Source organism: Petaurus breviceps, unplaced genomic scaffold (assembly GCF_028583685.1).
Source record: "Petaurus breviceps papuanus isolate PSGF00001 unplaced genomic scaffold, PetGlider_PUasm1.0 188, whole genome shotgun sequence".
Taxonomy (NCBI): domain Eukaryota; kingdom Metazoa; phylum Chordata; class Mammalia; order Diprotodontia; family Petauridae; genus Petaurus; species Petaurus breviceps.
The window spans coordinates 27,387,085-27,402,166 of record NW_027185804.1 but is presented as its reverse complement, the minus strand read 5'-3'; positions in this window follow the sequence as shown (position 1 = coordinate 27,402,166).

Sequence of the window (15,082 nt, the reverse complement as noted above, 5' to 3'; positions counted from 1 at the left end):
TGTCTGGCTCTCATTATTTGGCCAGCAAAAGATCCCAGCTCAGGTGGGATAACCACTTAGTGGTTATTGCTTGGGATCATATGGCTCAGAGTGAATGTAAATAACAAGTGTTTCTGTTTTGTTCAGAAGCAGAGTATCTTCCTCTTCCAGAATGATTTTCTCTTTTACTTTAAGAGGCCATTCTTTGCCTTATTTCTTACCTATCCTAAATCACTGAATGGGCTTTGCCTCAGTCAAAGACTTGACTTAAGAGAGACCTTACCTTAAAAAGGTCAAGGTTTTCCACTACATGCAGAACCATCTCCAGTCATCCTGATCTATATCTAGCCACTGGACACAGATGGTTCTGGATGAAAAAGTGAGGCTGATGACTTTGCACAGCCCTTACTCATTAAATCTACTTCACTTGCAAGTCAGGGCATCACATTACATGTCACTGTCTTCTCCAAAAAGGAAAAACAAACAATCTTCAAATACTTGAAGACAGCTAAGGTAGGATCATGAAACCATACAAAAATGGCTTCAAGTAGATGAAGGAACATTGAGTATAGCAAACTCATTGCCATACATAATGAAACTAAGAACAACATAAGTTAATCGATCACTCTCCTCAAGGTCTTACAGAGAGGAAGTAGAAGGGCTGAAATTGAGCCAGGTCCTCTGATTCCAAGGCCAGGGCTCTTTCCCAATGCCATACTCCCCCCAATCCTTTCTTAGAACTCCACAATTGGCTCCTTTCTAGGCAAGAGAGATAGTTGTAGCATCATGTAGCTTAATGTCATGAAGTAAAAGATTTTTTCCAGGACGTAAGGGAACCTCTGGTTACAAGGCAACATGAAAAGCTCAATTACCTTTCTCCACTGTTCAATGAGTTGCAGCTTCAGTGAGCCAATAACAAACTCATACCCTGGAAGTTAGCACAACTTCCCAAGGCACCTAACTCAATCAGCCAGTAGCTTAGTCACTGGACAAATTCAACTAATTATTTGCCAATTTTTTGTTTGTTTGTTTATTTGTTTTTGAATTACCTTTGGGAAATCATGCAGTTCTTTTAATGATATGTAGCTTCTCCTAGAAACAAAGGTCCATCTTGTGACACCAATATCCTTCCCATCATGCTGTTGGCTGCAAATACTTAGCTATCATGTTATGCAGGGAGTTCAAGTTGAAGATTAGCCAATGGAAAGGCACATTTTGGGAATAAGGGAACATTTGAAGAATGAAACACATTGTAAATGTGGAAATATTCAGGAGAAGCAGACCAAGGATAGTAAAATTGTGTGTGTGTACACACACCGATTTGCATATAAATAAACATGTACATACATACTTATACATATATGCATATGTACATATATGCATGTGTGTTTATGTATATACAAACATGTATACACACATATAAATATGTAGTCAGTATATATGTGTTTGTATGTATACATATGTGTGAATGCATGTGATACATATCATGCATTTGTATATGTATGTGGTTTATATACATATATTTATATACACATAATACATATATCTTTACAATTTATGCATGGTCATATGTGTGTTTATATATAAAATATATATGATGCTTTTATATAATACTTATATATGTATATATGTGTGTAAACATATTCAATATATAACACTTAAAAAGAGAGAAAGAAAACTTTGGCACCCAAGAGTCAGAAAGACCTAATTGTCAATTCTCAATTGTGTAACTTGGCAAGTCATTTAATCTGTCGGTTATATAGTTTTCTCATTTCTCTGAAATGGAGATATTACTAGGATGTACCTCATGAGGTTGTTATGGAGATCAAATGAAAATACACACCTATATGTACTCTTATATATGTTCATTTGTGTGTATTTAGTTCTCTTTGCAAACCTTAATGTACTTTATAAATATAAGTGATAATTAAAACTAAATTATAAATCACCAATCTTCTCCTAAGGTATCCTGACAATGTCAAAAAAGTAAAGAAAGGCCACCAACAGGCTTGCTTCACACTGTGGTATGAGATTATTGGAAGGCATTGAGAGCAGCCACACATATTGAGAAGGTATGGTTGCATTATGAAATATTTTCTTTGAGGGGCTACCCATATCACTGACCTCATCTACATCTTGAAATAATTTTTTAAATGGCTTCTTCAGTTTTCTAATAAATACCAATATCTCATATTTTTTCTTCCCTATGCCAGTGAAATTGGCTTCTCCAACAAAGTTTTTTGTAAATTGTACTAACACATTCTAATCTTTTTGTTTTTCATTAGTTGAGAATTGGCTTCATTCGTTAATCTGCATAAATGAAAGATTGTCTAAGTATTTCAACCATTGAAATCAACATATGGATCCAGGCCATGCAATCCTGGTAGCCCTCTTGTTCTTCACTCAAAGAATATTTTGGAGTCAGTCTGTTTTTTTATTGTTTTTTTTTGTTTTGTTGATTCAACACAACAAAACACTTATGAAGTACCTAGTATGCTTCCAGATGTTTTCTTCTTCTTCTTCTTCTTCTTCTTCTTCTTCTTCTTCTTCTTCTTCTTCTTCTTCTTCTTTTTTCTTCTTCTTCTTCTTCTTCTTCTTCTTCTTCTTCTTCTTCTTCTTCTTTCATCATCACTATCATCAGGAGCAGTTAGTAGGAGGAGGAGGAGGAAAAGGAATATCAAGATAGAAAAAAAAAACTAAACCTTATCTGTTCTAAATGACTTTGGATAAAACTGAAGGAAGCCAACATGTAAACAGAAAACTAAATAGAAAGTATATGTGAAATACAGCTAGAATAATTTGGAATGCATGCAAATTCTAAGTGGGGAAATCAGGAAGTCCTTCAAGTAGGAGGTGGTATTTAAGCTAAAACTTGACAAGAAATAGTTACCTAACGACAGATATTAGCAGGAAGAGAGCTCCAGGAATAAGGAGGGGGATGAGCAACCTGTTTAAAGACCAAAAGACAGAGGATGGAAAAATATATCTGTAGAGAAATAAGTAGGCTAGGGTGGCTGTATTTGAACTGATACATAGAAAGTACTAATGTGAAATCAGCCTGGAAAGTTGAACAAAAGAAATATTTTTGAAGGTTTGAAGTGCTAGATGAAATAGTTTCTGTTCTATCTTAAATAGGGTGTCACTAATGCATCTTGAATAAGGAGTTGGTGCAGTCAGAGCAATGCTTTGGAAATATCATTTGGGCCACTTTTGGAGGGGGTGGATTAGAGGAAGCAGGGGATGGATGCATGAAAGAACAACTAGGCAGCCATTGCAGTTGCACAGATGCAAGGTGATGAGGCCCTTAAATGTGGTAACTGCCATGGGAATGGAGAGAACAGAACAGGGAAGGACATAGAAAGTTTTATGTTGGTAGAAAAGACAAAACTTAGCAATCTGGGGCAACTAATTTTATTTGTGGGAAGATATAGAACAAAATTAGTTCTCCAGTGCACAAGACTAAAAGTATTAGGTTCTTTGATGAAATTTTAGCACTAGAGTGAGCCTATAGAGTTATTTTTGGCCAGAGATGAAGGAAAACTGGTGCAATGGTGCATTCAAGGTCATTTAGTTGGCCATTGGCAGACCGTGAAGTTGCCCCAGCTGAAGCATTCAAGATCATGTATAATATATGGATGCACATTATTCAATTGCATGGTGGTTCCAAACAATTTGTCCTTGTCAATAGACCCCAGGAAAGTTTAAAGGGAAAATAATGTCCAAATTACAGTGCCCTCTCTAGAGCAAAACTCTAAGAACTACAGAATCTCTGAATCTCCAAGATGGAAGATACAATGACTATCATTTAATCCAAAGTGATTTGTGATGAGAATATCTGTGATATTGCCTGTGATTTCTCACCCAGCCATAGACTTAGAGACTTTATGGATAGTGTATCTTACAAGGCAGCACATTCTACCTTTGGGTAGTTCTAAAGAAATATACCATAGTGATTAGAGAACTAGAATTGGACTCAGGAAGTTCTGAATTAATTTCAAACCCCAGATGCTACATCACACTGTGCCTCAGTTTACTCATTGATAAAATGTAGATAATTATAGCACCCACCTCACAAATTTGTTACTAGGATCAATTAAGATAAATCCTATAAAGCACCTGACAATCCTGAAAGTTCTATGTAAATCTTAGTTATTGTATCAAGCATATCATATCTGTTACTCTTCACATATTTATGATGGCAACTCTGCTCTATTTAAAACAGATTCTTCTGGTACAAATCAATCACCGACCCAAGGTTACATTCTAACTAATGATCCTGAAAGGTCAGAGCTGGAAGAAACAATAACTTCCCTTTTTTAGATTTGTAGAATAGAAAGCACTATCCAAGGGACTTGCCCAAGGTGTCACAGTGAATAAACAGGAGGCTAGAGCTAAAACTCTTTTCTTCTGAGACCATCAGTTCAATGCTATGAATAATTAGCTTATTCCTTTTGTTTTCTAAGCCATTACTCTTTTGAAGAAGCAAGGAATAAAGTACTACATTTGAAGTTACTACATTTGAAGTCAAGAAGAGGCCTGTGTTCAAGTCCTATCTTTAAACCACTAGTGGATATGCAGAAAGGAACAATATCTTATCTACTCTGGAATTCAAGCAACTCCCTCAAGACTTATCTAAGTTATAGATATATTTTTGACCTGGATCTGCCATTGGCAGAAAGAGTTCCCACACTGATGAAATTGTAGCTTTTTGATATCACAGGAATGTTAAGTAATAACACTAATAGCAGACAGAAGATTTTTAAAAAATAGTAATAGCACAATCTTGGCTTATGACATGTAGCTGAAGACACTGATATAAAATTCATCTAGTAGATTTGGGAATGAGCATATTCACATTCTCTCATGTTTATTTTATTTCTAACAGTCTAAGTAGTCACGCATAGGTTGCGATATTAATCACTGTAGTTATGAAGATCCATTAAAATATTAGATTTCTTCACTAGCCCTAGCACTGTCATTGTTCTGACCACTTCTGTCAGTATTGAGAGTATGAGCAAAATGATGAGTAAAATATTGATATCATTAATATTTGCTTATTTTAATAGTACTTTGCAAAGTATTTTCCTCATAATAGGGCTGAGACACAGAATGAAAATTCTGTGATTCCAATTTCTAATTTCTCCAAAAACTGTTCATTAATCACCTCTGTACTTTTTGTCCCTGCTCCCTCCTCCTCAAGGCCTGGAAGATTGAACCATGATCAAATTACCTTGATCAATTTTCCTAGTCAGATGTTTCGATCTACTCCATTTTGGTCCTACTCACCATCCCTGCAACTTTCCAAAATAAAGTCCCTGTCCTTGGATGGCACTGTACTATGTGAGTTCTTTCCTTGTCATAGTTAAGACACTGACCAGAAAATCATTTCAGGGATTAATCTGGAGGGACTTATTCTTAACTTCCAGATACAGTAGTGCTAGGGTGGTGAACTTTTACTTACCTTTTTTTCTTACCTATTTTCTATACTTCAGTCTATAATTTTAGTTTTATTTACATGATTCCCCAACATGGATATTTCACAGAGAAATCTAGCCCATGCAATGAAAAGTTAAACAATTACTTGTTGGATGTCATCTTGACCAAACAATTGATGGACATAATTTTTCATGTTTCAGCCAGTTATTCTGGAGTCATATGGTGAAAAGTGAAAAAAAAATTCAATCAGCTTTATTAGAGCTTATAATATACAAAATTGAGCAAATGGACTGCTCCACACTTCCCCCACCTAATATTGACCATGTAAAAAGACTTAGATTTGAAGCAGAGAATTGGGGGTGGGGTAGGGATGTTCAAATCACTGAATGTATGACATAAGACAAGCTGCTTCTTGTAAAAATAAGGAGGTTTTATTATGTGAGATCAAATCCTGTTGCCTATTCCAGTTCCAAATCAGTTTTCCTATGATCCTAAATGAAGGGTGACAAAGGATGTGAAGGTCATTGATATGAAGATATGCTTAAAGCATTGAGGATATTGTTATGGTTATGGGATTTAAAGCTCTTCCATGCCTCTTGAACTTACTGACTTAGCAGGAAGGGGTGGGGCAAGAGGAAGCAGAAGCAAAGCTAGAGTGCTTGTAGCAGCAGCAATGGCAGCAGTGGCAGCAGCAGAACTGGCAGCAGTAGCACCAACAGCAGCAGTGACAGTGGCAGCAGTGGCAGGGGTGCCTCGAACTCTTGTTTTTGAGCCAGCTAGAATTTCTGCTAAGGACTCCTGCTGAGGACTGCCAGGGATGGGAACTGCGGGGAGCTGGAGCTGCTGGGAGCATGCTTCGTGGATGTTGAGCAGTTGCCCTGACTGGGGAGAGGAGGATCTTTGCCTGAGGATAGGCTGTTCTGTTTTGAAGGCTTGAGAATGTGGGTGTTTACTACATTAACTACATGTGCCTACTTCATAACTATTGTGATAGCTTTGACTTTCTGGTTTTGGGACTCAGTTTTCTGGTATTTGAAAAAATGTTCTAGCTTTATTCCCCATTTAGAGAGTCTGGTATATTTTATGATTAATAACCATATCAACATATTTATAATTACCATAGGCATTGTGAATGTTGCATTGTTGATAGAAATATATACTCAAAAGAAGAGAAAACTTTGAAAGTGGGAATGATACTGTCTCTTTCTTGAAGTATTTAATATCTATCACTTGGAAGAGAAATTGGGGTAGTTCTGCTTGGCCCCAGAAGGCAAGATTAGGAATAACCAGATGATTTTGAATAGGCAAAATTTGAATTTCAATAAAATTTAAAAATTGCATATGTTACAACTGACCAAAAAGAGGAAAGCATCCTTAAAAGGTAATGAGTTCCCCAACAATGGAAATCATCAAGCACATAATGGATGTTATAATTAGTTAAAGGAAAAAGGGAATAGGAACCAGTATAGGGATGAGTCAGTCAGATATCTTCTGAAACCCCTTCTAATTTGGGGATTCTGGCTATGCTTTTGTCTAAATAAACCATAATTATTCAGAAAAGCATGGGCAGTGTAGGCTGCTTTGTCAAAGGGACAAAATCACATACCCTCCCCCACTCAAGTATCAGATCTCAGCACTGTATGGTTCAGCATTCCATTCCCATTCTTAGCTTCACCGCCTGGCACTGTTTTATTTCCCTATGACATATCTTGCAGTATTCCATGAGAGTTAATTAAAAAGATCAATGTGGCTTTGAGGCATTCCAGCATGTAGAGTAATGACATTCACTGATATTGCTTTTACCATCTCTGTCTCTGGACCCATGCTTGTATTATAAGTAATATCTTTCCCGAGATGAGTCTCTGACTGAGCATCAGCTCAAACTGCCAGGACAAAATGAAAATGGCAACATTAACTCATGTTCTTAATTTCAGGGGGTTATGTGCTTAACAAGTATTTATTCATAGCCAACAGGTGATGTACAAACGGTTCAGAGTAGGTAAAAATGAAGGAGTATAAAGGGGGAGTGTTTAAAAAAGCCTGAATTAATTCTTTATCACTGATCATATCAATCACAGGTTAATGTCATCTTCAGTTGGTGCCTAGCAATTACTATGAACAAAAAATGAAGAAAGATTGAACAGACAAAAAATAAGGGATGGAGTGATCTCTAGCAGATAAGTGAATATCATTGCATCATCAGCCAAATTCAAAGCAACCAAATAGGTGGCCTGAGAAAATCTATGAAGAAAAATCAGTCTGAATGGAATACATCAGATTCATTGTATTTACTCAGTTATAAGAGCAAACTTCAGACCATCTTTACCTGATTCGAGTAACATAGTACTCATTTGGACTGAGTTGAATATTGGTAGCATCCTTGTAGGTGGGAAAGTGGTTCCTCCAGTGTTGGAAAGTGTCCTCTAAGAGGAACTGAGAGGAAAAAATGAGTCACAGAAAAGTAAACTAATTTGCCAGAAATCATCTAGGTAGCAAATAGCAGAGTCAGAATCTAACTCATATCTTCTGGCTCCAAAACACTTTCCTTTACAATATGATACATTTTGAAGTCCTTTCTAGTTCTGTTGTTTTATAGCCCCAACGTATTCTTGTCTTGCTCAAATTTAGAGGATAGATAATGGATAGATAGCTTAGATGGGATAAAAAGATAGTTACACGTATGTGCACATTTATACATACATATGTTGAGGCAGTTGATTCCTTGAGGACCCCTAGTCAAGCTCTAATCAATATTAGTCAGTTTATTATGATTTCATAAAGGGTAATCATTGTTAGAAAATATTTCACCATATTTATCTAGTAATACATTTAATCAGCCATATAATTTTTAATCCATATTTTTGAAAGTTTCTAATAGGAAGTTCCTATAGTAGGCTTCAAGCCTTGATATAATTGTTATTACTTGTTTACCAGTTATGAAGCTTACTTGTGTAAGACTAAGACTACAAGAATGCTGACATTAACATCTTCATCCTGCCACATTTAGTTAAATAGCTTTTTCTTCTATCTGTCCCAAAGTTCAGAGATAGGGAAATTTGGACTCAAACTCACACCTACTATCTGTATTAACTGGGTCCTTTCCACTCAATCACAAGAACTTCAAGGAGACATTTAAAATATTTAAATATACAGATTTAAAGTATAGCAGAAAGAACTGTGACCAGGTGTTGTTGGGCATGTGTGAACAAAGAAACTTGAGAATATAGAGCATAACTTGAGGTAAAAAGTTAACTAAATAGTACATACATAATGCAGAAGATATGGATTGTGTAGGTCTAGAAAAGGTGAGAATAGCATGGACAGATTGGACTGAATCCAGATGGAGCTAAATAAGATGGTGAGGAAATTATATCACAAGGAAATCAGTGGAAGGAAATGAGGAGATAAAGAAAGAAGAGAAAATTTGGGAATGGGATGAGGGTGTTTTCATGTCTTGGAAGGACTGAATAATATGTGGATTACACATTAATCTTGTCCTGCTTGGACCCTAAGAGAAGAACTAGGAATGACAGGTAGATGATATCGGTAGGTTGGCTTAAGCATGATGAAAGAAAAAAACTCCATAATTATCTGAGCCACTTAAAATAGAATGTGCTGCTTCATAAAGCAGTGACTGTCTCATCTCTTAAAGCCATCAATCTGAGACTAGATGTCTATTCTCTAGGAAGCTGTAAAATATATTCCTGCTTAGAAATGGGTTGTACAAGTTAACTTCAAAGAATTCTTACAACTTCTGATTATAACTTCTGTTACCATCATGCAGGATAGAAATACAAGTAGAAATTTCCCTTCCTTTTGTTGCTTCTATCATTACCAGCCACACAATTGTGTTGTTTGGCAAGCCAGTAAGCCAAGACAAGTGCCAGGATGGAGAGGAATGAGACTATGTGAGTTAAGTTGGTAAGACCACCATCACCACAACCATGACTGTACCTCATGCCTTACATGGAGATCAAGAGCTTTATGACCATCAGTTTCTCTTCCAGCCTAGAAACAATGCCTGGCTTTAGAGTCCATCATACAATAAAGGAACAACCTCAATATAGACAAAGCCCAGAGAGAAACTTTATTCATGCCACAGCCCCAATCTTCTCAGCAATAGTAGCTTTTGAAAGCTTGGAAAAGTTTTCACCACCAAGGTCCTTGATACTGGTAAATGGATCAAAGGCTAAAATAGATATTTTCCTTATTAAAATACCCTGGAAACAATGCATTTTATTTGTTTAAATATATTAAATTAGTTTTATTTTTCAACATTCACTTTTATAAGATTTTGAGTTCCAAATTTATCTCCCTCCCATTCCCATCCCCAAGATCCCAAGATGATGTGCAATATGATATAGTTTATACATGTAAAATCATATTAAACATATTTCCACATTTAGTCTTGTTGAAAAAGAAGAATCAGAATAAAAAGGAAAAACCAAAAGAAAGAAAAAAATATATAATATAGTATGCTTCAATCTGTATTCCAACTCCATAGATCCTTCTCTGGATATGGTTAATATTACCATCATGAATCTCTTGGAATTGTTGTAGATTATTGCATTGCTGAGAAGAGCTAAGTCTTTCAAAGTTGATAATTGCACAGTGTTAATGTTTTTGTGTACAATGTTTTCCTGGTTCTGCCCACTTCACTCAGCATCAGTTCAGGTAAGTCTTTCCAGATTTGTCTGAAATCCAACTGCTCATCATTTCTTATAACACAATAGTATTCCATTACATTCATATATGACAACTTGTTCAGTCATTCCCCAAATGATGGATATTTTCCCATCAATTTCCAATTCTTTGATGCATTAGATTCTACCTCAGCATCAGCTTCCCCTCTACACTTCATTCAAACTAGATTAATTGCCCTTTGAACCACAAGGTATTGCCATTAGCCCTTGTGGCTGACCCTCTCATATTTGTTTTCTCCTCCTATAAATTATAAGCTCCTTAAGAGCAGTAACTGTGACTTTTCTAATTGTATTACCACAAAAAGTGTTCACCTGCTTGCTTGATTATTTCTTTTCCAGAATTGTTGCCTCCACCTAATATCCTTTGAAATTTACTGAAATGATTGCTTACTAAAACATTTCTCTTGGTCAATAATCTTTTCAAGAATGGGTGCCTTCTTCTCTGTTCAGCAAACAGTGGGAACTTTTTTGCCAACTTTTGGATCCCCCTTATGACAATTTCAAATAAATGTAGTCATTTAATTGCTTAAATGTGCCCCCTCCATATTTTTAGGCTGTGTAAAAAGAAGAAATAACAAAAAAAATAGCATTACTTTTAATTTAATTTTCCAAAATAACATCCATTTTGCAATCCCAGAAAAATGTAATGTTGGGAAAAAACGAAAGGTAGTCATCTTGCAAGAGAAACAATTTAAAAAACTGAGCAGAAACCCAGTATTTTATGCCAAAGTGAAATGCTTATCTCTCTCTCCTATTGCTCCTCTGTTCTCTGGGAGCAGTTCTTTTAAAATATAATAATGATTATGTAAATGTGCAGGTTATCCATAACTATAAATTATACTGGCTAAATGTTATGTATGGGAAACATTCAATTCATTAACTTGGCTGCTTGTGCTATATAAAATAAAGTATCAATGGGCAAATTCCTATCACTATATCCAAATACCATGAGGGATGAGTTGAAAATAAAGCACCATCAATCCATTACTTTGGGTATAGGGGTAGATTGGGGTCATAGCTGAAAATCCTGCCACATTTGACTCCTTTGAATATCTCTCTTTTTTTTTTTGAAGGGCAACTGGGGTTAAGTGACTTGCCCAAGGACACACAGTTAGTTTTTGTGTTGTGTCTGAGGCCGGATTTGAACTCAGGTCCTCCTGAAACCAGGGCTGGTTCTCTATTTACTTTGCCACCTAGCTACCCCTACTTTGATTTTCTCTAGATGAGCCCTCTATGACTAAATTAGGTGATCTTTACAAGAAAGTCCTAAATAAACCAGGCTACACTAAGAATTGATCAAATATAAATGAAAAAAAAAGCTTTTATTAAGGAATTATTGCATGCATAGCACTGTGTTTAATGATGGAGATGCAGAGAGAAAAGTAAGTAGTTATCAAGGATCCCATTTGCAAATTGGAGACACAACACATATAGAAGGATTTCTATTATGTCAGACAAAATGGTTCCATGTTCTTAGAGTACAGCAGCAAAGCAGATGCAAATTTAGATACTGTAATGTAATTTCTACTGATAATAACATCTGTTCCCAATCCTGATTCTTTTGACAGTGCCAAGGGCTTTGGTGGGGAAAATCTTATCTTATAAGGCTAAGGTGTAGTTGACCACTGAGGAGGTAGGAACTCTAGAAGCGATGATAGATAGTCAAGAATAAAAGTTTTACACTTGACACTTACTAGCTGTGTGACCCTGGGCAAGTCACTTAACCCCAATTGCCTTGCAACAATAAAATAAAAGCAAAAACCAAGATAAAGGATTTATTGTACTGCTGTACTATTTCCTGCTGAGATTGTACATGTATTTACTCTGTCATAAATATGCATTAACAAACTGTAAAGTATCCCTTGACTAAGATGGAAAAGTGTCTCAAGAGTAGACAAAAGGGAATAGGAATGTTCAACATGGAGGAGAGAAGAAAAGGAGGGAACATGATAGGTGGCTTCAAGTACTTGATGAAATATCACCCGGAAAAGGGTTTAGAAATGTTAAATTTGGTGCCAGAAAGGAGAGTGAGAAATAATCAGATGAGGTTGCTGAGCCAAATTTAGACTTCTTGTAATATAGAGAGTGAAATCTGAAATAACTGAGGAAACAAAGTTCAAGCTTCTGATCTTATTGATTTATTAAGCAATGCACTCCAATTGTATAACAAATCAGGATCAGGTCTCCCCAGCTTGGCAATAGACCCTGAAAACTGAAGGAGACTGATTTTTATGCATTTAAAGCAAACAATTAATAGAATTTAAACAAGGATACAAGATTAGGTCATCAGACATCTAATTGGAAGAAAAAGTAGGGACTTTCTGAGTTGGGGCCGGGATGAATGTGTTTCAGGATATTGGAGGGGTAAGGTCAAGCTGGTTAACATTCCCAGATGTGAAACCCGATGGGACCTAACTCCAATGATTAGCAGGGAAATGGAATTTATTGGAAAAATAAACTAAAATCACAAAATGGAGTCAGTTTTACAAGATGGAGTCAGTTTGGGTCACACAATTCTCTCAGTAAGAAGGAACAACTTATAGAACTTGAGATACCCAATGGAATAAATTGCCTGGGTAAGCAATCAGCCCCACCCCAGCCCCTGTTGGAATGTGTTTAACATACATTGAATGACCAATTCCTCAGTATGGTGTAGAGGTAATCTTTTTTTTTTTTTATGTCTGGGTTGGATTTGGTAACTTAACATGGTTCTTTCCACCTCTGAAATTTTTCTGATGTGGTGAAACATTATGCTTATGGATGCAAAATATCAACCAAAGAGTGACCAATTATATGTCTCCTTAGTGGCAAAAAGACAACATTCCAGCATACAGAAAAGGTGGTGATCATAGACAAAATGTGACACTTTCCATGACTAAGAGAAGTACTTCTTAACCTGGGGTCTGTGAACCTGGTTTAAGTATGTATGCATACATGCATGCATATACACATGTGAGTACACAACCATATGTATATTGAAGGCATGTGTATACACATATGTTTATGCATGCATACATTTACAATAGTTACATATACATTTTTTTTTTCACTATCAAGGGTCCTACGTTGCCCTTTGGATGATTTCCTATTTTTGTTCTTCAGTAAATGGAAGGTACATACAATATGCATGCATATGTGTGTATACATACATATATAAAAGATATATGCATAAGCATGCATATGACCAGATTTCACTAAAATGGTTTCCTCTGCAACTCTGTATTTTTATTTTATGTTTTAAAAACATAATTCTGAGAATGTTTCTTCTGTAAGTCATAAAAAAATTAATAAAGTCTTAAGTTTAAGAACACAGTGTTTAGAGTCAGTACTAAGGAATTCAATCTTTTGAATAGATAAGAAAAAAAGAGAACTTCACAGATGCTTAAGAAGCCATAGTTATAAAAAATTTGAATAATTTCTTATATATAAAACATTTACCTATTGATATTTATAGGTGTGATTGGTCTGTACATTTATAAATATTATATACAGATTTATATGCATCTATCTATAAATAAACATATTTGCATATATGTACATAAGTATATGGGCATATACATTCACATACAAACTCTTCATATATAATTTCTCTGTTTGACAGTGGCTCTACATTGCCCTTTGGATTATTTTCAATTTGATTTCTTTGGAGAATGGAAATCAGTGTTCCATGAGTCATGGCCAAACAACAACAATGATATAATGTTGATATTAACAAAAAGATGCACCTTTGTTTCAAGGAGATGCTTGGGAGAATTAATAACATTGTGCAATTACCCAAAGGCAATGCAGCCTGTTCTCCTGTTCAATTCTGGTCCCAGTTCATTATTTATAATAGTGATACAAGATATACCTTTTTATAATAGACTAATATGGAAGGCTAGGTGGTGCAGTGAACAGAGCACTGGCCCTGGAGTTGGGAGGACCTGAGTTCAAATATGGCCTAAGACACTTAACACTTACTAGTTGTGTGACCTTGGGCAAATCACTTAACCCCAATTATTCTACCCTCCTCCCTCCAAAAAGAAACATAAATAAATAAACTGATAGCTATAAAGACAAACAGAAAGATAGACAGACATTTAATAGATAGATAGATAGATAGATAGATAGATAGATAGATAGATAGATAGATAGATAGATGATAGATAATAGATAGATGGAAAGATGGATGGATAGACAGACAGACAAATGGACAGACATGTGCTTTACAGACCTTCTATCTAACTTCATACAACCTAAACTATAGGCATTCTTTGTCAATGTGATGTTAGTCACAATTCACATATATATACATATATATAATATATATTCATATGTGTATATGTGTTTATGCATATATACATGCAAAAGAAGATGGAATGCTAATGTGGAGAGGCTAAGGCATATCTCTTCAGCAGTCAGTGAATACAATGGTATCCTTATGATTTAAAGAAAAGGTAATGGCAACTGGCTCTGCGGTGAAATGTGGATATGACAGTAAAAATAATCATTATCATATTTGTAGGCAAAAAGAGTGTATATTTTCACTATGACCAATGACTTCCTCTATTGCAAAACAGAACAAAAAACAGCTCTGTGTTTATGTGTACACATGTATGCATGCAAACGCACAATGTAGGGAGAGGGATATGGTATAATGTCTGGAATACATTTATTTTTTGGTAACTACAGAGTCATATTTGAAGTCAGGAAGACTTGGCTGTACGATTATGGGCAAATCACAACTTGCTAAAGATCTCATCTCTCAAAGATTATAAGTTTCAGAGAAAAAACTGACTTGCATTTGTGGATGGAGTTTCCTCATGCATAAATTGCCTACAATTAAAATGACAGGTCCCTTTCCTATCTGTAGCCCTTCAAATAGGTTTTCAAAAGGGATATTGTTTATGCCACAGTGTGTCTAATTTAATTTCATACATTTATGTGCTTCGGCCTTTATCACCTATCCTAATGAGAACAGAAAT